Raw genomic sequence first — 27,148 nt, 5'->3', positions numbered from 1 at the left:
ATCATCTCCCTCTCCCTGGGCTCAGACAACACAAGATTCCCCCACCAGCCTCAGACTCTAGGCTAAGGAGAGAGGAGGGCAGGGTACAAACACTTCATTGTTTTACTCTGCCTGCCACCTAGTTTAGAGGAATATAGAGGTCCTAGAACGGAAGTGGTATCTTAATGCGTAAGACCACCATGCAGTAGAGTTAGTGAAATCTGGATTCAAATCCCGGCTCAGACATTTCTTAGCCGATGACCTTGAGCAAGTCACCTTCAGTTTCTCTTCTGTAAAATGGGGATAATAGTGAGGAAATGATGTATTCAATATATAAAGGTATAACTGGAGTTCACCACTGGCAGAGGAAGCCAGTGGCTGGGCAAGAGATGGGGGGCCTGGGCTGCAGTGGAACAGGCACCCTGTGATAGGGACCACCTTTGACTGCCTCACCTCTGGTCCGCCTTTTCTCTAACATTCAAAAGTCATCATCTTGACAACAGTCACGTCAATATGTAACCTTAATAAATTCTGGTAAAAAACATCACTGTGAGCTAACGTGCTCAGACTGCTTCACTTCTAAGTGGTATTTTTCTAAGCCCAGTGTATATTAAGCACCCTAGATAAGGTTCCTTTAATTCTACCTCATGTTTCAGAAGGAAATTTGAAGGCTCAGAGTGGCTCAGTGAGCAGGGCTGCAGGGCTAAGATGGGAAGTGTGGTCTCCTACCTCCTGGGCCTTTCACTCAATCCACTGAGCTCTCCTGGTTCCTCAGTTAAGGTGTCCTGGTCAGCCTCACCCTGCTTTCACTGCTGGAGGTGGCCAGTGCTGCTGGGGCAGCCCAGTGGAAGGCTGCAAAAACATGAGGAACAGAAACCAGTCCTAAGTAATAGATTATTACAAGACTCTGTAATTATCCTGAAAAGGGGGCTCTTTATGAAGGAATCACAAATTAGAAAACAGTCCATTAAACCCAGACACGTCCACGCATGGGCCCAGCTGGGGAGTCTCCATCTCAGTCCTAACAATGGGCAGCTGCATGGAAACATCTGTGGCCATGTGGTACTGATGGCTCTGAGGGCAGACACTGATAGACTGTCACTTGATTACTGCATTCATTCATTCAACCTATATATAATTAAATGGGTCCATGGAGCTGCTAGAGAAAGCCAAAGTAAGTGGGAACCCATAAGAAGCTGATATCAAAATCAAAATTCTCTCTCTTTCTCTTTCACACATGCTCCCACATAATCACACACATACATTTACAAGCAAAACTGTGGGGCATAAGAAAAAAGAGAAAATGGGCACACATTCAATTTTCCCTATCCCTAACTTCCCAGGGAAAAAAAAATCTAACAGTATAGAAGGATTTTTAAAATTTTATTTTATTTAGTTTTGGCTGCATCGGGTCTTAGTTGCAGCACGCAGGATCTTCGTTGAGGCATGTGGGATCTTTCGTTGTGGTGTGTGGGCTCCTCTCTAGTTGTGATGTGCAGGTTTTCTCTTCTCTAGTTGTGGCACACAGGCTCCAGGGCACCTGGGTTCTGTAGTTGTGGTGCGCGGGTTCCAGAGTGCGTGGGCTCTGTAGTTTGCGGCTGGCGGGCTCTAGTTGAGGTGCACAAGCTCAGTAGTTGTGGCACGTGGGCTTAGTTGCCCGGCGGCACGTGGGATCTTAGTTCCTCGAACCTATGTCCTCTGCATTCGAAGGCGGATTCTTTACCACTGGACCACCAGGGACGTCCCAATACAGAAGGATTAAAAGTATATAAGATAAAACTAATTAAACTGTATACTTCAAATGGTGAATTTTATTGAATGTAAATTATATGTTAATACCAGAATTTTTTTAAAGTATATATATACAAAAATTTAAGTGGATCACAGTCCTAAATGGAAGAACTAAACTATAGAAACTCTTAGAAGAAAATATAGGAGTAAATATTCATGATCTTGGATTAGGCAATGATTTCTTAGATATGACACCAAAAATACAAGTTTAAAAGAAGATCAACAAGTTGGACTTTATAAAATTTTAAAACATTTGTGCTCCAAAGGACATAATCAAGAAAGTAAGAAGACAGCTCACAGACTGGGAGAAAATATTTTGCAAATCATATACAAGATAAGTGATTTTCACCTAGCATACATAAAGAACTCTTGCAACTTAATTAAAAAATGAGCAAAAGATTTGAATAGACATTTCTTCGAAGAAGATATACAGGGACTTCCCTGGTGGCAGAGTGGTTAAGAATCTGCCTGCCAATGCAGGGGACAGGGGTTCGATCCCTGGTCTGGGAAGATCCCACATGCCTCTGAACAACTAAGCCTGTGAGCCACAACTACTGAGCCCACACACACAACTACTGAAGCCCACGCACCCTACAGCCCATGCTCTGCAACAAGAGAAGCCACCGCAATGAGAAGCCCATGCACCGCAAGGAAGAGTAGCCCCGGCTCACCACAACTAGAGAAAGCCCACTCGCAGTGATGAAGATCCAATGCAGCAAAAACAAAAAAACAAAAAAACACACAAAAAAACTTGTGAAAACAAATTTTTTTTAAAGATATACGAACGCCCTATAAGCATTTATGAAAAGATGTTTAACATTACTGGTCAGTAGGGAAATGTAAATCAGCGCTACAGTGGGATACCATTTCATACTACCAGAGTGGCTATAATCAAAGAGGTGGATAAGAACAAGTATTGGCAAGGATGTGGAAAAACTGGCACCCTCATACATTGCTGGAGGGATTGTAAAATGGTAGAGCCATTTTGGAAAATGGTTTGGTAGTTCCTCATAATGTCAAACCTGCAGTTACCATATGACCCAGCAATTCCACTTCTCAGTATATACCCAAGAGAAATGAAAACATATGTCCACACAAAAACTTATATATGAATCTTCATAGCAGCATTATTTATAATATCGAAGTGGAAACAACCCAAATGTCCATCAACAGATGAATGGATAAACAAAACATGATATACCTATATAACAGAATATTATTTGTCAATAAAAAGAAATGAAGTAATAATGCATGCTACCACATTTGATGGGCCTCAAAAACGTTATGCTAATTGAAAGAAGCAAATCACAAAAGACCACATATTGTATGATTCCATGGATATGAAATGTCCAGAATAAGCAAATCATAGAAATAGAAAGATTAGTTGCTTAGGCCTGGGGGACTGGGAGGAGTTGGGGGTGAATGCTAATAGGTATAGAGTTTCTTTTTGGGGTGATGATAATATTCTAAATTAGTATATTCACAGAACTCTGTGAATATACTAAAAACCATTAATATAATAACTGTTATATAATTAGTAATATAATAATTAATATAATAAAATTAATATAATTTAATAGGTGAAATTTATGGTATGTAAATTATATCAATAAAACTGTTTTTTAAGTACATGTTTTTCAAATCCATAGAATTGAACACCTAATAAAAGGGCACATTTTACTGTATGCAAATTATACCTCAATTAAAAAAATTTTAACACACATGAAAAAGTACATAAAATGAGCTCTAGAAGTTTTAAAACATAAATTATAGCTCCATAATTAGGGTCCCATTTAGTGTAAATACGGTAAATTTTTCACTAAGTAAAGGAAAGCAAAGAGAAGCCATGAGCCTTTTGGTTCAAATTTTATTTATTGTCTGTCTCTGCTAACAGAATGTCAGCCTACATTTTCTGTGTGCCTAGAACAGTGCCTGGCTCATAGAAAATTCTCAATGCACATGTATGGAAGAAAAGAAGGACAGAAAGGATCATGACATCTCAAATCCACCATCTCCTGGAGAGGCCCATTGGAGCCACTTCCAAACACTTTTTTTTTAAATTGTGATAAAATACACATAACATAAAATTTACCATCTTAACCATTTTTAAGTGTACAGTTCAGTAGTGTTAAATATATTCACATTGCTGTGAAACCAAGCTCCAGAACGTTTTCATCTTGCAAAATGGAAATTTTATACCCATTAAATAACAATATCCCATCCCCCCACCACCACCCAGCCCCTGGCAATCACCATTCCACTTTGTGTCTCTATGAATTTGATGTCTCTAGATACAACACATAAGTGGAATCATACAGTATTTGTCTTACTGTGCCTGGCTTACTTCACTCAATACAAGGTCTTCAAGGTTCAATTATATTGTAGCAAATGTCAGAATTTCCTTCCTTTTTAAAGCTGAATAACATTCCACCGTATGGATATACCACATTTTGCTTTACCTTTCATCCATCAACGGACATTTGGGTTGCTTCCATCTTTTGGCTATTGTGAATGATGCTGCTATGAACATGGGTGTACAAATCTCTTTGAGACCCTGCTTTCACTTTTTTGGGGTATATACTCAGAAGTGGAATTGCTGGATCATATGATAATTCTAGTTCTAACTTTTTGAGGAACCACTATACTGTTTTCTATACAATTTGCACCAGTTTAAATTCCCACCAACAGTGCACAATACTTCTAAGCACTTTTATGCCTCTCCACATCTCAGCCCAGGTCCAAATTACCGCAACAGTTAAGCCCACCGCACCCACGCCTACAGGTAGTAAGGTGTAAAGAGCCAAATGAGGGCGATGGATCTGCAGTATCCTATATGTTCTAGGAATTTGGAGACAGAGTGAGGACAGGTTCCCAGAGGAGGACGGATGAGAGTTCAGCCCTGAGCATGAGAAGGCAGCTTTTCTCATTCTCTCACCTAGGCCTCCCCCCAGCCCACATTCCCATTCCCTCGGAGGGGAGGGGAGGGGGTAATCTGAGGGCTGGTGACAGAATAGTAGAGCTGATTTGGGCTGGCACATCTCAGAGGACAGGAGAGGGGCTTGGGTTCCCAGGAGAGAAGGGCTGAGGACTGGAGAACCTGCCCCAGTGGCCCCTAACCAATTCTCATCCTCCAAAAATTTTGACTTTTGCTATCACTGACTGAGCAAATATATTACAAACCTGTGACTTCAGTAACAATGTTAAGTGAATACATATTTTACTCACCAAAATTGCATCTACGGACATTTAAAAAGCAGCAGGACAAATGTGAGCCAGATGTGCTGTGGACACAGTGTACAGACGACACCGGGCAATCCTCCTTGGAACCTGCCAGCCCCCGGTGATAACTTCAAACCCTCTTTTAAGTCCCCCCAGAAGTTGGCAGCTTGAAGAATGGGAACTGCACACTCCACCAAGGGGCTAGAGGAAGGGCAGACCTAGGGCTTATATTTATCTCTACATCTTTAACTCACTTCACATATCACCATTCCTATGAAGGAGGTACTGTTATTATTATTCCCATTTTACAGATGAGGAAACCAAGGAACATGGAGCAATGGAATGAGCTTCAACGGGAGAGGAGAGACCCGCAGTCTAGCATGATTTTGCCATTGACCTTGTTCCTTTATCTTTGAACTGAGGGGGTGGGACTGGATGACATCAAGAGCGATTCTTTACAGCAGAGCTCAGCTGCCAGCTGCTGCCTCTCCCCAGCCCCACCCTGTCACTGTTCCCTGGGTTCAAGCCTGGGGTGGGTTGGGGGTGGGGGCAGGAGGAAGAACAGAGGCCGCCCTGCAGGGCACTGGGCAAATGCTTGACTGCTTTCTGGGGCAAGTCCAAGTCTGGAAGGAGAACGTTAAGAAGAAATTTCCATGGCCCTTTCCTCAGCCAGGGATTTTCCACTCTGCCCAGGCAGACATGCCTCTCCCAGGACCTGGCAATCCACAGGTGTTAATGAACGGCTGGGCTGAGTGCTAGGAAGAGTGTAAGACCTGATTCTGGTTCCAGCCCTAGGAAAAGGGGCAAGTCTGTGGGGAAGGCATGACTGCCCCAGAAAGATGAAGAGGCAAGATGGGAACTGGGATGTTGTAAAACAAAGTGTTCAGTCTTAGAAGAATCCCAGAGAGAGACCAGTGGGGACAGGAACCATCAGGGGAAACTTCCTAGAAGAGGGGACCTGAGCTGGAGGGCCAGAGGAGGGAGGAGGTTTTCCGGGGCAGACAGGAGAGAGGAGAGCAGATGAGATGGGGAATTACGTTGGACCAGCTTTACAAAGGTTGCCATGAACACAGGGATAGTGCAGTGGCCAGGAGAGAGTTGGATGAGAGAAGTGGAAAGTTTGGTGAAGCAGATGGTGCAATACAGGAGACAGATTGCAGTCACAGGGGCTTCGCAGTGGCCTTTGCACTAGCTGTTCCCTCTGCCGGAAACACCCTTCCCTCACAGCGTCACGTGGTGGTTCCACGTCGGTCATGCTCCACAGGGGAACCTTCCCTCGCCACTCCTGCTACAGCAGCCTCTAGCAACATCTCCGTGCTTCATTTTCTCCCGAGCACTCACTACCTGCACATTCCCTGTTTCTTTCAGCGGCCACCTCCCTCCTGGAGGATGGGAGTTCCACAAGGGCAGAGGCTGTGATCTGGCTTGTTCTTCATCGACTCCTCAGAGCCAGGCACATAGCAGCCCTCCATAAATATTGTTGAGTTTAATTGAACTGCAACTGGGTGCTATGATAAAAGGAAGCCTATAATAATATTGTCGTTTTTTTCCTGAGCACTACTATATGCCAGGCACTGTGCTAAGCGCTTTACAAACATTATCTCATTTATTCCTCTGAACAATTCTGTGAGGGAGGTACTACTATTATCTCTCTCTTAAAGGTGAGGAAATTGAGGTCCAGAGAGACTGGTTACGTTGCTCAAGGATACACAGAACCAAAATTTGAACCCACACGTTTACCCTCTCGACTAGCACTATCTGATAGAAATAAGAGCCACATAAGTAATTGAAAATGTTTCTAAACATTTTCTACGTTACAAAATAATTAGGCAAAGGTAATTTTAATAATAGTTTAAACATTTAATAATATTTAAAAATTTAATCTGATATATTAAAATACTATCATTTCAACACATAATCAATATAAAAATATTAATGAGATATTTTTACATTTTATTTTACTAAGTCTTCAAGATCTGGTGGCTAGTTTACATGTAAAACCCTTGCTAAATTTTTCTCAGAAAACGATCTGTATTTAGAGTTCCTAAAATCTGCAGTTGAAAAAGTAGATCCTCACATTCAAGTTGTTCCAAACATACTTGTGTTTTCTAAGCACTGCATGGAGTGTCACTTTTTAAGCTTAAATGTAAACTGGTTAAAATTAAATAACATGATAACTCAGTTCCTTGGCTGCACTAGTCACATTTCAAGTGCCCAACAGCCACTCATGACTAGTGGCCACTGTGGGCTGTGCAGCCTCATCTGGTGTGAAAGCAGGTTGGGTGCGAGAGGCCCGGGGGAGGGATTTGGAGCAGACTGGGGAGCGGCTGTGGAAGGGAAAGGGTGGAGAGCTGAGATGGCAGACCTGGGCCCACCTAAAAATGAGGTGGGATGACCAGTCACGAATCCCACCAAGTAGCACATGTCTGGCCCACTCACAAGAGGATCCCCTCCCATGGGCGCTATGTGGGTCTGGGCTTCTGCCCACCAAGAAAGCGATGGCCCTAAGACCCCTGGGTGGAGCAAACGGTGGCTCCTCTCAAAGCTTCTATCCCTTCCAGCACCACTATTGAAGGGGTCCTAGTGGGGGTGCCTGGATCTGGGCAGGCTCAAGCTGGGGATGGAATGATCTCCCTCTGCCCTCCCAGACCTGTGGGCAGCTGGAGGGCGTGGCCAGGAGTGGGGCCCTGGCTAAACAACTCTGGAGTCAAGTACACCTGAGTTCCAAAACCCAGCTCAGACAATTCTTTGCAGTGTGACCTCAGACAAGTCAAGTCCCCTCTCTGAGCTCTGGCTTCCACATCTAGAAAATGAAGACCAATAATGAAATGCTTGAGACTCTGATGATACCTACAGACTGCCCAGCTCATAGTAAGTGGTCAATTAACAACAGCTAGTCTTCCTAGAAAATGTCCTTTTCCTGTTAAAAACAAGAAAGTAGACTGGAGAATGTTCGCGATCACTGGAAAGGAAACAGTCCAAAGTGAGCTGTAGACGGAGTGAGTTAATCTGGGTGTGTGAGGTCTCCCTCTTCAGGGCTCCCGCACTTCCCCTCTGTGACACAGACCGGGTGAACTGCTGGGAGCGGGGAGGGGGATATGCCACTCCCACAGGCCCTGGGTGCTGCAGCATGACGTAAGAATGGCCAAGAGCCACCTTCCAGAAATGGGGAGGGTGAGTCAAACTGAATCAGGTGAGGTCACCCTGGGTCCCTGCAGTTACTCAGAGTGACCCTGGTACATGTCTGGCAGGAGTGATGGGGAACTGGGCTCCAGGAAAGCAGGTGGGGCAGGAAACCACCCAAGACAAGGAAACTGAAGGATGGAAACTCCTGGCAGGCAGAGCATGGCCTGAGAGGCAGCAGGCAGAGGCCGAAAGTGGCCTTGGTATGGGTATTTCTGAGGGTGAGGCAGCTCCAACTCCCTCTCCCAGTCAGCACCCCACTTGAGCCAGGAATACTGGTCCTGGAGCCCAGCCTTCCCCAGTTCAACTCTCCAGCCCCCAAACCTTTGCTCTGCTGGGTCCTCCCAAGTGCGGGAGCTGAGACAGCCCTGAGCCGACCTCTGTGGTCTCTCTTGGCTCTTCACTTTGTCCTGCCAACATTTTCAACATTTCCTCCCTTGTCTGTCCCCCGCTACTGGGACTGGTGCCCCTGGAGGTAGGACAAGTGTGTCTTGCTCACTGCTATATGTCCCAGGCACAGCTCAGACCCCACTGAGTGCTTAGGAGATACTTGCTGGGGCAATAGACTCAAGACCTTGGTGGGCTCTCATCGCATTTCTAACGCTCGTTATGTGGCTGGGGGTCAGCCTCTCCGAGCCCTGTCTCCACATCTGTAAAGTAGGAAACATAATCCCCACGAAGAGTCTGGGAGAACCAGGTCAGAAAGTGGAGAGGATGAAGCGTCCAGCCAGCTCTAGGAAGTTTCTGATGGGTCACACTTCAGACACAGCTGTGAGCAAGTCACCCTACAGAAGAGGAAACTGAGGCACAAGGAAGCCACGCTAAAAGCCTGCCCTCCCTGCCCCACCCGCACCCCCACCCCCAGCCCTGGTTTCTCCCTCTGGGATCTCTGGTTAGATCACTCTCATTCAATTTCCCTGGGAGTTTCAATCCAGAGGTCCTGAAGCGTGCCATCCTGTCCCTGCTTTGGGAGATGGCCTTTCCCCATCATCTTCCTGTATGGGATGGGGCCTGGCTCCTGGCGGTAGGGAGGGTGCCAGAGACAGCACACATGGCTGCCTCTGGTGCTGGGTGCTGGGGTCACAAAGCCTGGGCTGTGTGTGTGCGTGTTCATCACTCCAAAAATATTCACTGGATCCTCACTACACCCCAAGACGGAGGCAATTCAGCCTAATGGTGAGATGCTGGGACCCTTCCTAAGTTTCAGTCTCCTACCTGAAAAAGAGGGCTCTGAGCATGACGCACGTCCAGTACTCAGCACAGGGCCCAGCTCATCATTAACACTTAAGATATAGCAAGTGTTTTTGTTTGTTTGTTTTTTAGACTGTCAGCCCTGTGACAGCACGAGGGACACTTGTTTTGGCCATTCTTACCCACAGCCTCTACCTTTAGTAGATGCCCAGGTAGGTGAATGAATGAGTGGAAGGAAGGAGAGAAGGAAGCGATGGAGGGAGGAGGAGGGGGAGAAGAGAGGAAGGAGCAGCTCCGTTCTGGGCTCTCCCAGTTTCCGTGCCCACTGCACCCTCCCTCTCCCACCCAGGAGCTGCCTCAAGGCTCCTATCACTGTGTGCTGCTGCATGTGGTCTAGGGAGGAGAGTTGAGCTGAGATGGGAGTGCTGGGTCTAAACCCTGTTGCCAGCTGACTGAACTTAGCCTCCTCAGTGTTCTCCTCTGTAAAATGAGGATGATCGTACCAACTACCTCACTGAATTGTAGGAAGGTCCAAAAGATGTCTGTGAATACACTGAATACGTCTGTACACTGAAGAGTGTTAGGGATTAACCTGGTGGAGTGATAGGCAGTGTGGGCTCTGGAACCAGACTTCCTACATTCAAATTCCTGCTCCACTGATTGCAAACCTTGGGTAAGATGCTTAACCTCTCTGGGCCTCAGTTTCCTTATCTGTAAAACAAGGAAAATTACGGTACTCACTTCAGAGTTGTGAGATTTAAATGAGATAATGTATGAGAAGCTCTTAGATCAGTGGAGAGCGCATGGCAGGCACTCAATAAATGGTGGCCATGATAACAAAGCCTGCTCTCAGGAAGGATTCTGTGAATTATTTGTCACTAAAGTGTGAATGAGTAACAAGACTATGCCCCCTCTCTCAGAGGAATTTGAATCTTAACAGGAATTAAAGGACTGAAATCCCATCTAATGATAGAATTTTTAAAAGTAAAGGAGGGGGCTTCCCTGGTGGCGCAGTGGTTAAGAATCCGCCTGCCAATGCAGGGGACACGGGTTCGAGCCCTGGTCTGGGAAGATCCCACATGCTGCGGAGCAACTAAGCCCGTGCGCCACAACTACTGAGCCTGCGCTCCAGAGCCTGTGAGCCACAACTCCTGAAGTCCGGGTGCCTAGAGCCCGTGCTCTGCAACAAGAGAAGCCACTGCAGTGAGAAGCCCACACACCGCAACGAAGAGTAGCCCCCGCTCACCGCAACTAGAGAAAGCCCGCGCGTAGCAACAAAGACCCAACACAGCCAAAAATAAATAAATAAAATAAATACATTAAAAAAAAAAAGTAAAGGAGGAATATAGTGGGTAGACAAGGGCCTTCCTAGGGTCCCTCACAAGCACGGTTGCTGCCTGCTGCACAAATACTGCCAGGTCCCAGAGGAGGACCACACACAGGGGAAGGGAGAACACAGTCTCAGTCCCCAAGGAACCTCCCCTCTGCTTGGAGAAACAGGAAGCAACTAGACCCCAGGACAGTGCATAACTTCAGCTAAATATGGAGTGCCTTTGGCAGCATGGTGGGCAATAGCCCAGGCCCAGCTATCAGAAAGGCTCCAGGAACCCTCTCGGGAACAACAGGAGCCAGGGCCAGAGGTGGGGATGGGCACCAGATGCGATGAGGACTGACCTGGGACCAGTGAGGAAGGGGCGGGGAGCCTCATCTTCCACATCTATGTTTTCTCTACTAGGACCTTAGTACCAGGCTGGCACCTGTAGTAGAAGGGCCATGCGTTCTGGAGTCAGACTGCCAGGGCTCAGTCCAGGCTCTACCTCTTTTCAACTGTGTGACATTTTGACCTCAGCGTGGAGGACACAGGTAGAGTTAGAAGCTGGCATCCATCTCCCATCTCTTCCGGTTCTTCTTTGGAGAAACATTCCTCCCGTCTTCCTTTTCAGCTCATTGGAACAGGTGAGGCTGCAGTCATGGGGCCTGTGACCAGACTCACCAATCAGCAATAAATCTTCCTGGGCAGGGCCTTTTATGTGTGGTCATGTGACCACCAACTGTCTAATTAGAGTAAATCCTGGGACCTGTGTCACAATTGCTAAGAAGAGACCCTTTTCTACTGACCTGGAATTTGGGATGTTATGAACCTGGAGCCCCCGAAGACCACTCATGGCAGAGTGGAAGGATTCAGTGTTTATGACGTTTTTGAGCCTCCTTCAGTTTCCCACAGCCAGTAAATTCTCTTCTTGGCATAAACCCGTTTGAGTCAGGCTTTCTGTCATTTGCATCAGAAAGAGTCTGAAATTTCCATGGTGAACTTTCTTAACCTCTCTATAAATTTCATTTTCCTCATCTACAAAAAGGGGATGATGGTAATAGCATTTCTCAGGAGAAAGGAAGGGTTGTTCTAGGATGATTAAAAGAATTGGTCAGGGTCCAACACTTCACATAGAGCCTGACATATGTTAGACATTCAAAAAGCATCAACTTTTAGGTGCTCTGTAAGTGTTTGTTAATGAATCTGGCCCCAGGAGGTGAACTGCAAGGGCATCTGGGAAAAAGCCTCTTCCTGTAACTCTGAGGGGTCCCAGGAATCTCTGGGGGTGGTGGTGGTGTGGGGGGCACTCTGCAGGGAGGACTGCCTTGTCCATGCAGATCACAGGTACCACCAAGAAAGACTCTAGTGGGGGTCATGATTAATTTTGCTAGCCCTCACGATCTAATCAAGCCCATTTTACAGGTGAAGGATGTGAGGCTCAGAGATCATGTCCAATCCAATGCTAAATCCAGCGCCCCTCTACTGGCTCAGTCCCTCCCTTGGAGCACGTCAGTGTGGTCCCATGGTGGGGCGAGGTCTCAATCCCAGCTAGGCTAAATTAAGTGGGTCCGTTGTTGTTAAATGAGGGCTTCCATTAGCAATTCTAGACAGTTTTGAAAGGGCAAAAAGGAGTTATAAACACTCTCTCCCTTCCTCCCTGAGGGCGGCTCTATCTTTAACCCGCAGTCTCCTGCACAGGGAACTTTCTGGAGAAGGCTCCAGGCGGTTTACCCCCCAGAGAGAGCCTGACGGCAGTTTTGCTAGAGGAAACCACGCAAGCCTCAAGGCTTGGCACTACCCTTCCTTCCGGACAGGCCAGGATGCCTGGAGGTGGGGGTGGGAACGGCACCTCCTACTTCCCTCCCGATAACCGCCAACCCCCGCCGGATCTTTCTCACGTCTGGGAATTGAGCTCACCTTGGGCTTTTCCCACGTAGCCTCCTTGAGCCTCAGTTTCCTCACCTGTAAAACGGCACCCACCTATTTCAGGGTCGTTTTGAGGGCATAACGGAGGGAAAAGTCCCAGGGTGTTCAGCGCAAGGATCGGCAAAAAGTCATGAGTGTTCGAACCTCGCCCCAAACAGAGAGAGGGAGGCACCTGTGTGCTGGCGAGGACAGAGAGGATTCGAACCCGGGTCTTTTGTGACTCCAAGCCGACCTTTACCTCCAGTAACGTCTGCCTCTTTTACTAGTGAGATCCTCCCCACCCCCTTCCCTAATACTTTTCCTCCTCAGCCTCCCCCCACTCCCCGCCTCCACCTGACAGCCCTTGGGGATCTCCCAGCCGCAGCCCCAAGGAGCCAGACCTCCCGGGCCTGAACTGCTGGTAAGAAAAACTGTTTCCTCCCCGGTCCATTCACCCAGCTCCATGTCTAGCCAGCCCCGCCAGAGGAAAAGGCCAGCGAGATGCTCCCCACCTCCACCCGCGACCGACTCCTGGACACAGCTCCACTGTAGCCAGGATGTCCATGAGAAGTGGGATCATGTGCCCGTGGGTCTTCCTGCCGGATGGGAAGCGAAACCTGTCACCCCCTCTAATGCCCCAGTGGGGTCTCACCCAGTCTGCCTCGGGTTGGTGCCTTCCGATAGCGGAGGCGGGATCTCAACCTCCGTGGCCAATGAAAAGGCTCACGGGGGTGCTTTTAGTTGTCACGGCAACAGGGAACTGTATCTTGCTACCCCCATCCGGCGGAGCCCACTCTTCCAGGGACCAGCCAGGTCACAGTCTGCGGCCCCAGTTCTACCTTAGGTTGGGGGGGGCGGGTGTCAAAGTAGAGGGCCAGTTAGGGCCCAAACCCTTCACAAATGCTGACCGTGTAGGTGAGCCCCACGTGAACACCACTGCTAAGAGAAGGCTGCCTGCAGAAGGAACACTACGTACGAGTAGCGTTCTGTTAGAAGGGACAAGGACACCCAATGTACTGTATTGGAGCGGCCGGAGCACTGCAGGGGCAGGGCACAGGGCTGGGCAAATTTAGGTAGAAATGAGTGGAGTAGGTGCTTAGCACGCAGTTTAAGGCTTCCAAGCCGAGACTCACCCAGGACAGGGTGGGGGACCAAGATGAGTAGCCACAGCCGAACTGTGGGTCTCACAGACCTTCAGGCAGGAAGAGAGAACCAAGGGTCACCGAGGCCACTACCTTGCCTCTGGGCAGCTTGCACTCCATCTTCAGTACAGTTACGTCCAGCCTTGGGCACTCATTAACCTCGTCCTCTACCCAGGAAAGAGAAAGGTGACCAGGTTCATTGTCCCCATTTTACAGATGAGAAAACTGATGCCTGCCTGGTAAAGTATCTCACCCTTGGGCCCTAGGGCCCGGCGTTGGGTCCAAGCAGGGCTCTCCAGGCCTTTAGTTCCCTGGCGTGGTAGCTTGTCCAAGGAAGCCCCATGCCACTGTTCTGATGCTGTCCACCCTTGCTGATGATACAGGGATGCTGGGGCCACCTAAGCTCCATATTTAACAAGGCAGGTGAAATAGCACAGAGAACCCCGCCCCTGCCTCTGATGGCTCTGGGGGTGGGGGGTGCAGTAAGTGCCTCCTTGGTCACTCTGAGAGTGAATGCAGCATCACTCCACACTCCCCTTCTCAAGAAGCCCACAGTCTAGCATGTAAATTGGTGAAGCCACCATGGAAAATAGTACGGAGGTTCCTTAAAAAACTAAAAATAGGGCTTCCCTGGTGGTGCAGTGGTTAAGAATCCGCCTGCCAATGCAGGGGACACGGGTTCGAGCCCTGGCCCGGGAAGATCCCACATGCCGCGGAGCAACTAAGTCTGTGCGCCGCAACTACTGAGCCTGCGCTCTAGAGCCCGTGAGCCACAACTACTGAAGCCCGTGAGCCACAACTACTGAAGCCCGCGAGCCACAACTACTGAAGCCTGCGCGGCTAGAGCCCATGCTCCGCAACAAGAGAGGCCACCGCAATGAGAAGCCCGTGCACTGCAACGAAGAGTAGCCCCACTAGTCACAACTAGAGAAAGCCCGCACGCAGCAACGAACCCAACGCAGCCAAAAATAAAGAAACAAAATAAGTAAATTTTAAAAAAGATCCTAAAAATAGAGTTACCATATGATCCAGCAGTCCCACTCCTGGACATATATCTGGAGAAAACTCTAATTTGAAAAGACACATGCACCCTAATGTTCACTGCAGCACTATTTACAATAGCCAAGACAAGGAAGCAACCTAAATGTCCATTGACAGATGAATGGATAAAGATGTGGTATATAGACACAATGGAATACTGCTCAGCCATTAAAAAGAATGAAATAATGCCATTTGCAGCAACATGGATGGACCTAGAGATTATCATACTAAGTGAAGTAAATCAGAAAGAGAAAGACAAATACCATATGATATCACTTATATGTGGAATCTAAAAAAAATGATACAAGTGAACTTATTTACAAAACAAAAACAGACTCACAGACATAGAACTAACAAGCTTACAGTTACCAAAGGGGAAAGGGTGGGGAGGGATAAATTAGGAGTTTGGGATTAGCAGATACAAACTACTATATATAAAATAGATAAACAACAAGATCCTACTGTATAGCACAGGGAACTGTATTTAATATCCTGTAATAAACCATAATGGAAAAGAATATGTATATGTATGAATAACTGAATCACTTTGTTGTATACCAGAAACTAACACAAGTAAATCAACTATACTTCAATTAATACGAAAAAGAGGAAGAAGAAGCAGCCCACAGTCAAACAGAGAGACAGACCTTCAAGGACCGCACAAGTGTGAATAAATGCTGCAGGGACAACCTGGACAGAACACAGAGGCCTCACAAGAGAAGGGGTGCCTGAGCCTGCCCAGCAAAGCCAGGGGAGACCTCACAGAGGAGGCAGCCTTTCAGAGGTCACAAGACACGTAGGCCTTTGCCAGGCAGATGAGCAAGGGAAGGGAGTCCCAGGCAGAAGGAACAACATCTCCAAAGACCTAGAGGCCTGGGCGAGCCTGATGCATGGGGAAACCACAAGTCAGGAGGACTGCGACAGGACCTAGGCTGTGGAGTGAATGCCCAGGACAGGACTGTGTGCCCTGCAGTTGGCTGTTTCAATACCCTTCTGAACCAGCAGGTACCCACATTTGTTTTTCTCCAAATGGTAGAGTCATAGACCCTCCAGAACCACTTCTGAAAATCCCACTTTGAGAAACACTGGATTAGAAGCTAACCACTGTCAACTACGGCTATACGCCAACAACGTGGATGAAATTCATGGTATCAGGTTGAGAGAAAGAGGCCAGGGACCAAAGAGTCATTCTATATGACCCACTTATATCAAGTTCAAAGGAGTCAGGATAGTGGTTACCTCTGGGGAGTGTGGAAGGTCTTAAGGAGGGTGTCCAGGGGACAGTAATAATATTGTGTTTCTTGATCTGAGTGTTGGTTTCACAGATGTGTTCTCTTTGTGAAAATTCATCCAGCTCTATACTTCAGCTTTGTATATTTTTCTGCACGTAGCTTCTACTTTAAAAAGAAAAAAGACTGCCTTCCATAAACATCAATGCAAAGGTAGATACCAAAATTTTGTGCTCACATAATCGGCTGTAAGCAAGGCATCCAGATGATATAGAATATGTTTATATTGATTTTTTTTAGATTATTCCAAAATGAAAACACAAACATTTTATTGTCTCATAGAGGGCTCTCAAGCTCCAGAGAACCCATCCATATACACACCCCCGGGGCCTGAAAAACCCCAGCTCAAGAGGAAGCATTACAATGCTCAGTCCTGGGCCTGGGAGATGGAAGATAAATGAGGGGCCTGGAGCCTCTTCCCAGGGGCAAAGGGAGGTGGTGTCCTCTTCCAATAGAATGTCTGGTGCTGGGAGGCTGAGGACCCCCAGGCAGAGGGGACTGTTTCCTCCAAAACCTCTGAAATGGCTGTGAGAGGCGGGTCTCCCTGGCTTGGCTATGAGCCCCTGGAAGGCAGGGGCTTCTTTCACTCTGTGTCCCTGGTGCCCAGACAGGGACCTGGCACACAGCAGGTCTCAGAGGACCTTTTTTGCCAGGGCATCTTTGCCGAACCCCACGTTGAGCGTGGAAGAGGGGGATCCATTGGGGAAGTTGTGGTTTCCAGTCACTGGCTGAGTTCCACACTGCAGGCTTGCAAACCATGGATGGGCAATGTTGCAGGAGGGATTCAAGGGTGGGATTTGAGTTGTCCAATTCCCCCTGGAGGGGACAGCTGGATGCAGACAGGGCACTGAGCCTTGGCGACCATGAATATGGGCAGGAAATCCTAACCCTGCCTGCCCACCAGCCTTGCTGGAGTTGGTAACAGCCCAGCTCTGGGGGAGACAGACTGTTCCAGAACCCAGAAAGGGCTGCATCTGTGGGCAGGATGCTCAACATCCGCTCAACAGGTGTCTCCTCCTGTCCTCTGGGACATCCCTTCTCAGCCCTCCCCAGACTCAGCAACTCTTGCCCACTCTCAAGAACCAGCCTCCTTTCCCCGCTTTGCTGTCTCCCCTCAGCCAGCATTTCTTACACCACCTTTATGATTTCTGCCCTAACCTTGTGCTACCCAGAGTATTATTTACTTAATAGTTTTTCTTTAAAACAATGTTCAGTTGTTGTTATTGTCATTGTTGTTGTTTTAACTTGCCCTTGTTCTAAGCAATAATATTTGTGAAATCCTGGATTTGATGTGTCAGTTTCATTTTTTTCTAACACACATTAAATTTTAATTTAAAATACTTGTTTTTGTATCACCTAAAATTACCCTGTGTACCACCACAGTGGAAATGATTTTGTACAATGGTTCAGCCAGGATGGGTGGTTATTATTATAAATAATAATTATAGCCTCATGTTAGCAGCAAGTTGTATGCCTCTTCCATGCATCTGCATTTGCAGTCTCATTCAGTCTCTAAGTTCCTGCACTATGGACGTCATTGGCCCCATTTTACAGGTGAGGAAACTGAAGCTCAAAGAGTAGTAGTGGGCTTCCCTGGTGGCACAGTGGTTGAGAATCTGCTAATGCAGGGGACACAGGTTCGAGCCCTGGTCTGGGAAGATCCCACATGCCGCGGAACAACTAGGTCCGTGAGCCACAACTACTGAGCCTGCGCGTCTGGAGCCTGTGCTCTGCAACAAGAGAGGCCACGACTGTGGGAGGCCCGCGCACCACGATGAAGAGTGGCCCCCGCTTGCCACAAGTAGAGAAAGCCCTCACACAGATACGAAGACCCAACACAGCCAAAAATAAAAAATAAATTAATTAAAAGAAGGCTCAACATTAAAAAAAAAAAAAAAAAAAAGAGTAGTAGTGACTTGCTTAGGGTCACACAGCCAGTTAGGATTTTGGTCCTGATTCAAGGGTCTAGTGGCTCCTGACCTGGAGAAGGCAGGGAAGCAAGAGGCATTTTTCTGTCTCCAACCAGACCCACAAGAGCCACAGGATGGCAACTCATGGAGTAGAGAGTTTGGATTAGACATGATGAAGGACTTCCTGGCTAGAAATGTTTAGACACGAGAATGACTGAGCAAGGAAGGGTCTGGAATGCCCAACTTCCCAACTCCTCAAAACAAGGCTTGCCCAGCTGGGATCATGCCAGTGCTGCCTAGAGGCAGGAGGATGGACTGAATGACCTCTCCAGGCCTCATCCAGGCCCAGAGATTGGGTGCATGTTTCCCCAAAGCATCTATTAAACAAGGAAAGGCATGTGGAGGCTCCCACTTAAAGGAACTGGGAACACCTTGTCTTGGCCCTGCCTTGTGAGGGAGTGTCAGCAACAGCAGGTCAGGGTGGCAGGGCATTAGCTCGCCCCCTTCCCTTCCCACTGCTCTGGCAGCTCCCAGAACACATCTCCAAGGCTGGGAGTTGAAGGCCTGGCTGTTCTCAGAACCACCGGGGCTGCTTGGCCACCTGAGCCAGGGAACCCGCATTTCTTCAGTCCTCTCTAGGGGATCCTTTTCAAAACTCCCTGATCTGAAAAGTTAGACACATACTAACTTAAGGTGTTGCCTCTCCAGGGGATGAATTGTATTATTTATTTTTGAAAGTCATAGTATTTATTTCTCAAAACAAAGAGGGTATTATTGTCCTTTCTTTTTTTAAAAAAAATTATTTATTTTATTTTTGGCTGCACTGGGTCCATCGCTGCACACAGGCTTTTCTCTAGCTGTGGTGCATGGACTTCTCATTGCAGTGGCTTCTCTTGTTGCGGAGCACGGGCTCTAGGGGTGTGGCCTTCAGTAGTTGTGGCACGTGGGCTCAGTAGTTGTGGCTCGCAGGCTCTAGAGCGCAGGCTCAGTAGTTGTGGCACACAGGTTTAGTTGCTCTGCGGCATGTGGGATCCTCCCGGAACAGGGATAGAACCCGTGTCCTCTGCATTGGCAGGCAGATTCTTAACCACTGAGCCACCAGAGAATCCCTATCTTCCTTTCTAATCAAATAGTATATGCCCAGTTGTTTAAAAATAGCAAATAATATAGAAAAGTATAAAAATGAAGGTAAAATTACCCAAATTTCTTTTTTTTTTAGTGACATGGGTTCATTTTTAAAAAATATTTATTTATTTAGCTATGCCAGGTCTTAGTTGTGGCATGCGGGCTTCTTAGTTGCGGCATGCATGTGGGATCTAGTTCCCCGACCAGGGATCGAACCCAGGCCCCCTGCATCAGGAGTGCGGAGTCTTACACACTGGACCACCAGGGAAGTCCCAAAATTACCCAAATTTCTATCATCTAGAAAACAGTGCTGTTGACAGTTTAGAGCACATCCTTCCAAAATTTTTTTTTCATGGTACAATACACATAACATAAATTTATCATTTTAACCATTTTAAAGTACACACGAATCATAGTTTTATAAGGTCTCCTGAATATCGGACTAATAGTGCAACTTCAGAAACCTCCATGGGCCAGTGGGGAAGATGTTTTGGGGTAAGGGCCCTTCTGACATTGTTCAAATGGAAACATAGATGCAGCCAGCCACTGTGTTTGGTAAGGTTGGTCCTGTTAGGAAATTAAAGCCAAGAGTAACTCCATTTGGGTGTACAGAGGAAAGCAGGTCTGCCTCTTAACAGGGCCGCATGAGGAGAACTGAGGGACATGGTTTTGCTGAACTTCTACAAGAGAACAGCCTGAGACAAGGAGGGCGAATGCGTCTGTGATTAGCCACCAGGAGCCTCAGTCTAAGTTGTTTCTCTCTGCCCTGGCCTCTGGGGTGATCAGGAGCTGGGAACTTTGGAGGACAAGAAGGGCCAGGACATGGCAGCAAGTCGGGTACAGATAACCGACCCTGGGGAATAAGAGGCCCTTGGCAGGAAGGCGGCAGCCAGCAGACCAGGGAAGGGCAGCGTCAGCCTCCTCCACTAGCATGGCCAGGCCAAAGCTTCCTTCCTCCAACCCTGCGGAGGGCAGGGGGCGGTGGGGGAGCCTCCAGTTCCCAAACAACGATTTCAGAGTGTGGTTGGGACGCTTTCAATCATGGAACCCCAGGCATTGATTTAGCAGATGCCATGTGTTGGCTTCAGAAGATCCCTGAACATGTGTTGGCTTCAGAAGATCCCTGAACTTGAGGAGCTGAAACTACCTGGGCAGGGCTACCCCCTCACCCCTGTGTGTTAACTGCACCCCCTTCCAGATCAGGAGTGCTGGCTGTCTTTGTTGATATCCCACCACATTTACTGTGCGCCCTCACTCAGCCTTTCACACCCTCATTCCTGTTTTTTCCCTCTGTGCACCCCAACTGAGCTGTAAGATTCCTGAGGGCGGCTACTGGGGCTTCAGGGGTCTTCATAGCCTCCTGTTTTTGCCCAGTTCAGTGCCTCGCACAGAGCACAGGTTTAGGCGACATCCACATGGTGAGGCCTGTGTGAGAGGCCCTGGCAACAAGAGCAGTTGGGGTTCTGAAAGAGGCCGTTCTAAGGCCCTCCGGATGGTTTGGAAGGCATCCAGGAGGAGGTGAGGAATACCTAGGGTCTTGGAGGTAGCATACAGTTCAGCTAATGGAGACGGAGCAAGCAGAGGGGCATTCTGATGGGAGGACCTGCCAGGGCAGTGATGGGGTTGGGGCCAAGCCCCGGGAAGTCTCTCATGCAGTGACTCCCAGGCTGAGATGCCCTTGCTTGCAGGCCTACACCTGTGTCTGCCAGGAGGCGAGGGTGAGATGCAGGGGCTCCAGTTACAGTCATGACCCGGGATGGTCTCGGGGGTGCCCCTTCTTCCAAGAAGCTGACTTTTGAGGAATTTGCCTAGCCACAGCAATCGTGGTGTGTTTACACTGGCCTCAGCTGTTGATTAAACCTCCATCGGTGCCACTACCAACCCAGGAAGAACGCTCTCTTCCTCACAGTGTGTCCCCCGCTCCTGTTTTTCATGTTTATGGGCATCAGGTGGTTTGCAGAGGGATCCACACCCAGACTGTGCACCCAATGAGGTCAACCGACAAAACGACAGCCGCCACCCTGAGGCCCCTCGTTCGGGGAGCTGCAGGCTTGGGTCACCATCACCCCGGGCACACCCCCTCCCCCCCGCCTTTACCCACCCCCAGTGCTTCTCTTCTGTCCCTGCTCCAGCCTCGCGCCTGCCCAAACTGTTGTTTATCAACACAGACCAGAACATTCCGCTGCCAGCAGAAACACACATGGCGATGGCGCTGCCATCCCACACCCTGCTGTCAACACACTCCCACGCGCTGTTGGCTGCTGTCAAAGCTGCGCTCACACACACATTCTCACCCCCTCCTGCCAACACAGCTGTTCCCCGCTGCTTGGAATCAGGCCCTCTGTCTCGCATATGTGTTCTCTGTGGGTTTTTCTCATGTGTACTCATAGCAGAGGCTCACACTTGTGGACCAGGCCAGCACACACTCTGCCCTCTGACCTGGGCTGTCAATCTCATCACTTGCAGCTGTGTGACCTTGGGCAATGGACTTAACCTCGCTGGACATCAGACACCTCATCTGTAGAATGGGGATAATAATTACCTTAAAGGCCTTTTCCCATAGGCTCAGGGGGTTGGGCGAGAGCACAGGCAACCAGGAAGTGCTCAGTCACTGGGAGCTCTGACGGCGGTGATGACGAGTGCTGTGTATCCTCGCTGGAATCTGGCCACTGGTTTTCCTTTCCCACGTCCGGCTGCTGGCCTCACCTTATGTTCACACCTTCCTGGCCATGTGACCTTGAGTGAGGCACATCACCTGTCCACTTCTCATGTCCTCGCTGGTGAAACGGGTTTAACAACTGCCTGGCCTGCCGAGAGGGGCACGGGGAACAGGTTACCATCGTGCTTTGGAAGCCCATCAGTGTGGTCACAGCTGCAGGGTGCTGTGGAAGAAAGGCATTTGAACGGGGCGACAGCCAAACTTGGGCTTTTTAGCCACTTTCCACCTCCTCTCATCTCCTCGGTCAACCCTTAAGCTGGAGTCAGTGTTTCCACTGGGGCTCTGTGGTGGGGCTGCAGTCCACCCAAGAGGCTGCCGGGGGGGCCTCGCTAAGCCGCCCCCTCCCCCTCCCCTCCCCTCCCCCACTCCTTCCATCAGGCACAGCTGCTCTTCCCAGCAGGCCCAGTCTGCCGCGCTGAGCCCTCCAGCTTACTCATCTTCTCCTGCTCTCTCGCTTGCCCCCGGAGGCTGAGGGCCCCCGGCCCTCTCCCTGTGTTCCCCACCACCCTGTTGTCTTCTCCAGGACCCTTTCTGTCTTGTCTCTTCAACCTTGTCTTTCCTTCTCCTTGGCCAGCGAACCTGCTCTAGCCTTTTCTATTGTGGGAAACAGAGAGGTGGTTTTTTTAGAGGGATATAGAAAACAAATGTGATTAGAGAACCGAGGCGGACCTGGGCTGAGCAGGTGGGTGTGCGTTACAGAGAAGCAGCCTCTGCAGCGGGTGAAGCAGTAAGTCAGGCCCTGTGGGTGAGCTGGGCTTCGCCCCACGCTGTAGCAACGTACCTTCCTGCCCCTTGATGGAAACAGGTGAAACTGCTGGAGGGCAGATCCTGGCCTGGTTCATGCTCAGAGGTTATGGCTTCTCCTTTTGACTCTGAGAGAGTCCCAAGCTCCGGCTGCCACTGGGAGGCCACTGGAGATCTGTTGGCTCGGGGGAACCATGGTAACGGGGCTGCCTCTATCCTTCGGGGCACTGCACAAATGGAAACCCACATACCACATGTCTAGCTATCCAAAATGTGCAAGTCAAGCTAAGAAGCTGTCAAATAAAATGTTTTATTTTCCTACCTCCATATATAAACCTTCAGAATGACCTGGAAAGTCAAGTTGGAATTCAGAATTCTTGGACTCTTCAGAGTCCCTCCCCAAGAACACAGGGACATGAGAGAGCTGGGTTGGTGTGTGACAGCGTGTGCAATGGGGGCTCTAGGGCAGTTGGCTGATTTGGCATAAACATAAACTATGTTTCAATCTGATCAGTACCTTATGCTTTTAATTTCCTCCTAGGCTAGTGCAGCCAAAAGAGCTAGAAGGCAGTATGCACAGTGGTCATGAGCTTCTTTCAAATCCCAGGGCTGTCAAAATCAAGCACTTAATCTTTTTGAGGTTCGATTTCCCCATCTGTAAAATGGGACTAATGATACCTCCCTGATAAAGTTATTGTGATATCAAGAGTGATAATCCTTGTAAAGCCCTTAGCATGGGGCTTCCCTGGTGGCGCAGTGGTTGAGGGTCCGCCTGCCGATGCAGGGGACACGGGTTCGTGCCCCGGTCCGGGAAGATCCCACATGCCGTGGAGCGGCTGGGCCCGTGAGCCATGGCCGCTGAGCCTGCGCATCCGGAGCCTGTGCTCCGCAATGGGAGAGGCCGCAACAGTGAGAGGCCCGCGTACCGCAAAAAAAAAAAAAAAAAAAAAAAGCCCTTAGCATGGTCCTGGAACACAATAATTGCTCAATAAGCTGTGAGCTATTATTACTATTATAATTTCTCCACACGGGCAATGATAGCATCAGAGCAGGAAGTCACCTGCCTGCCTCTTCACTGCACACATGATGAAACAGGTCACTCAGCTAAACAGAAGCTGATATGGAACTTGGGCTTCCAACTTTCCCACAGTCTTGGGTTTTTCCCTAGCTAAAAACAAAAAATGGCGGCCCAATAATGTGAATCCCCTTCATTCACTAAACTGCACACTTTTAAAATGGTTAATACAGCAAATTTTATGACGTGTTCATTTTACCACTGCGTTGGTTTGTTAGGGCTGCCATAACAGCCTACCACAAATTACCACAAACTGGGTGGCCAATTACAGCAATGTATTGTCTCACAGTTCTGGAGGCTAGAAGTCTAAAGGTATTGATAGCGTTGATTCCCCCTGAAGGCTGTGAAGAAGAATCTATTCCGTGCCTTGCTCCTAGCTTCTGATGGTTTGCTGGCAATCTTTGGCTTCCCTTGGCTTGTAGAAGCGGCACTCCAATCTCTGCCTTTATCTTCACATGGTGTTCTTCCTGTGTATATGTGGCTCTCTCCGTGTGCCCAAATTTCCCCTTTTTATAAGGACACCAGTCAGATTGGATAGAGTCCACCCTATTGACCTCATCTCAACTAAAGACATCTGCAATTACCCTATTCTTGAATAAGGTCACCTTCTGAGGTACTAAGTGTTAAGACTTCAACACAGGAGTTTTGTGGGGGACACAGTTCAGCCCACGACAACCACGATGAGAAAGTGCGGCTACCTTGTACTCAATACCAGATTATAGGCAGGGGAAAAACACCTTTGGTGACATATCAGGGCTATGCTCATAGTAAGTCTTCAAGATGTGTTTCTTGAGGGACTTCCCTGGTGGCGTACTGGATAAGATTCCGCACTCCCAATGCAGGGAGCCCCGGGGTCCATCCCCGGTCAGGGAACTAGATCCCACATGCATGCCGCAGCTAGGAGCCCGTGTGCCACAACTAACACCCAGCGCAACCAAATAGATAAAAAAAAAAAAAAAAAAAAGATGTGTTTCTTGACTTGTGTTACATCTGATGCCAATAAGCTAAAAGGGCTGGACTCTCCCATTTTCCAAAATGAGTCCTCCTCTGGCCATGAACTAAAAGGATTTTTAACGACCAGTACTGTTTCCAGACAAGTACTTAATAAACTCTTTAAAAATAATTGGTTCTCTTTGGTTGGCTCAACTCTGCAATCCTGGACACCATCTTGTTTTTACTACTTCTATCCTCAGAGAGGAGGTGAAATTCAGCTAGAGCAGGCTGAATTCTGTATTGTCTTGTTTTGCATGTGAATAGCTTATTTTATTTAAATGTTTCCCTTTTTTTACAGAGAAGTTCTTCAAACAAATAGAAAAGTTGCAACAATAGCACAATAAACACCTACATACCCTCCACCTAGATGCAATGATTGTTAACCCTTTTGCCACATTTGCTTTATCTGTATCACGTTTTTTTGGTGAACCACTTGAAAAGAAGTTGCTGGCATCATGATGTTTCAGCTCCAAATATTTCAGCATGAGTTTCCTAGGAATAAGCTGTTCTATATAATCACACGGTGATTCTCAAACCTGAGAAAACCAGTTGTTCTATAATATCATCTCATACCCAGTCGGTGCTCTAATTTGACCAGGCTGATTTTTCAAAACTTCTGAATCTAACGAATTCCAAATCTGTGAGGCTTAGGGTCTTGACAGTATGACCTGTGTAATGGGAAATTTTGGAGCTGAAAATTAAACTAACATCTAGAATCCTTCAGGCCCCACACATTCATGTTTCTTTTTCTCGTTTCCTTTGGCTAGCAAGCTAGCTCTATGAAAGCTCCAATGCATGCTTGGGGTGGGGCACTCCTGGAATTCCTTCTATTCTAAGACAGTGGCCTTTTGAGGAGTACCTGCAGGAAGACCTGTTTGGTCTGGGGACCTCCCTGGGGGGAGTCGCCAAAGGGAGCTGGGTGGGGAGGGTAGCGCGACCTGACCTTGACCGGGGTGGAGACTCCCAGACTGAGCACCACCTCCTCCACTGCTGGCCAGGTGCCAGGGTGGCGTGCTTACCAGTGCTGCCATTGTCACAGGCTCTTTCTGGGGAGTTCCAGATGGCGGCCCAGAGGGTCATCCTGGCCTCCCAAAAGGCTGCCGCAAAGCAACACTGAAAGAAGAAAAAGAGGAAAATTCTTCAGTGAACTTCCCTGAGTTTGGGGGGGCACGGTCTTCTTTCTTTCCCTTCTGTGCAAATCCAGGGCTCAGGATTAAGCCTTCAGTTTTAAAGCCTGCTTCATAACTAGGAACAGCATTAATCCATAGAACCGTGCAAATAAAAAGGGGGGGTCAACAAAGATGGAGGGTGTGGGGGGAATATCTGGTTTGTGATTCAGAACTGCCTTCTCCTCCAGCCCCCAGGCTTGCTCCAGCTTGCCTGCAAGTTCCAGCCAATGTATTTCTGGATGGGATGGGAGCCAGGGGTCAGATAAAGTTCCAACATATTTTGCAGCAGGCCTGACACTTTGCCCAGTGCTCTGGGCCCATGAAAGCTGCCAGGATGGTGTGTTGGGAAAGCTAGGCCAGACGGAGCTGGTTTAAATGGGTTTGAGGGAGCAGGCAGACGACTAACTGGACAACTCAGCAACACCCAGCACGGTAACAACACCGAACCAACGTGGCTGCCTGGGCCACTGAAGGGCCTGCACGCTGTTCCCAGTAAGTCACAAGCAGCCACCACGCCAATCCCCACCCCCGCCCGCCGCATCTCTGGGACCAAGATCTGTACTTCCATCTTGTTATCTTTAGTAAAACAAGTAAACGCTTAACACAAAGCACCTGACATGCATTATCTAATTTAGTCCTCACAACAGCTCAGTAAAGTAGGTACTGTTATTACCCCAGACAGACAGATAATAGCAAACACATGTAGATAACAGATACACCTACGTGTATGAGGCCCACTTCTAAACACTTGCCACGTGTTACCTAGTTTACTAGGGAAACCGAGGCACAGGGGGGCGAAGCCAGTCGTCCAGGGTCACACGGCTGGCTGGTAGGTGTGGACCTGAAACCGCTGGAAACTAGGTGACTCCAGATGGAGGGTCCACCTCTCACCACCCCGTGATTTTCCAGGTGGGGAACCTTTTCTGAGACAGGCAGGGGAAGAGAGACTGGGTTGAGATGCAAAACAAAGTGAAGGCGAAGGTCTGCACTCTTTTCCGCTTCCTGACAAGCATAATGAGAGGCACCCGTGGGAACAGAAACTCAGACATCTGACCCTGAGCCCTTTGCCACTCTTCCTTCCTCTCCCCTGGCCCAGTTGGTCTGAACTGTGTTGTTCCAGGCCTCGTGGGAGCTGCTGTGGGACAGACAGGGACAAGTGGGCAGGCTGCAGAAGGGCTTTTGCTCTCATCAAGCTGCATCTGACGCTTCTCGACTCCGAGGCACCCGGCGGGCAGTGAGAAGCTGCCCTGTGCACCTCCCACAGCCGAGGCTGACCGTCCCAAATCTGGAACTGAGCCGGCCGGGCCCCCCTGCATGAAGGTCAGGCTTCCCGCCACATTTTGGCTCTTCTGATAGCCCAA

General features: G+C 48.6%; 1 long non-coding RNA gene across 1 annotated transcript; it reads right to left on the bottom strand.

Annotated features, from left to right (window-relative positions):
• Positions 1-711: 711 nt before the first annotated feature.
• On the bottom strand, positions 712-25,927 carry LOC307174871. Its single transcript, XR_013824191.1, has 4 exons — positions 25,638-25,927; positions 22,588-22,777; positions 21,630-21,894; positions 712-831 (listed from the first exon to the last, which is right to left on the bottom strand). It is a non-coding gene; the product is annotated as an uncharacterized lncRNA (long non-coding RNA).
• Positions 25,928-27,148: the final 1,221 nt, after the last annotated feature.

The sequence above is a fragment of the Stenella coeruleoalba genome, assembly GCF_951394435.1.
Source record: "Stenella coeruleoalba genome assembly, chromosome: 16".
NCBI lineage: Eukaryota > Metazoa > Chordata > Mammalia > Artiodactyla > Delphinidae > Stenella > Stenella coeruleoalba.
The sequence above is the reverse complement of the archived record's forward strand: the minus strand, read 5'-3'. Positions and strand labels throughout refer to the sequence as shown.